The following is a 1,241-nucleotide window of genomic DNA, read 5'->3' on the forward strand; positions in this document are numbered from 1 at the left end:
TTGTAATTGTATTGTAATGGCTAAATAAATAAATATGTATATAAAATTAGTGTTAAACTCGTTCCATTAGAAATGAAAAAAAAACAATATTTTCTTAGCACTTTTTTCGTGTTTTTTTTCTTTATTTTTAGCACTTTCTAGCATTTTTTTGAAAAAATCTAGCACTTTTTCCCAATTAGGTTTTGGCAACACTGGTTATTTCACATATTCGATGTCTGTAAAAAAATATATATTTAAGGTTAAATTAAGCAATTATTAAACTTTATCGTTTCTAAGTCATCAAGGCTATGGGGGCTAGGTGAAATAATAGACCGATCTTGACCATTTTCAATAGGCTTCGTCCCTGGGACAAGATAAGATTATGTATCAAATTTCATTGAATTATCTTAAAAATTGCGACCTGTAGTTTGATTACAATGTTTACATGGACGGACGGACGGACATCGCTAAATAAGGTGGGTATAGGACCAATATTATTGTGCGTTACAAACATCAGCACAAACCCAATATACCCTCCCCACTAAAGTGGTGTAGGGTATAAAAAGAACGAAAATATCCCCTTTTATAGATTCTAATTTACTCCGAGCTTTACACATTTATTTTTATGTTTCAAGGTTTAATTTCATAAAAAACTTAAAAAGTATATATTTTTTTTGTTATGTTATGAAGGAGTCCAAAATATTGTTTCAATGATCTGGTTCACACTAGGAACATTTGTTGAGAAACTTTTGATTTTGTGTGTGAGAGAAAAAGATGGTTGATATATCATTCTCTTTCTCTCACACACAAAAATCAAAAGTTTCCCAAAAAAGTTTCCTAGTGTGAACGAGGTCAATGTTCACTGGTTTAAAAGATACATGGGGTGCAAAAAAGTACCAAAATATAGTTTTTACCCGTTTATCATCCAAAAAGTGACGAACTTTAACAGATTTTGTATCATTTCTAGTTTAGGATATATCTATTTCGTGGGAGACCAACCTCCCATCCAAATTGCAGCTCTTTAGATTTAGATTTAGCGAAAGCGTTTTGTAATTGTACAAAATATGGCGAAATTTTCAAGCCGTATTAAGCTGAAAAATTTTCGCCGGCGTCGGCTTTGACATTTTGTTCGGCGGCTAGGCTTAGTCGGCTTAACCCCGTGTCTATATTAGACAAATATTAATTATGCTAAACGTCAAATTGTTATCATGATAACAAATTAGCAAGTACAGACGGCATTTATTAGCGTTATAACCTCGTTA

Source organism: Lucilia cuprina, chromosome 5, assembly GCF_022045245.1.
Source record: "Lucilia cuprina isolate Lc7/37 chromosome 5, ASM2204524v1, whole genome shotgun sequence".
Taxonomy (NCBI): Eukaryota; Metazoa; Arthropoda; class Insecta; order Diptera; family Calliphoridae; genus Lucilia; species Lucilia cuprina.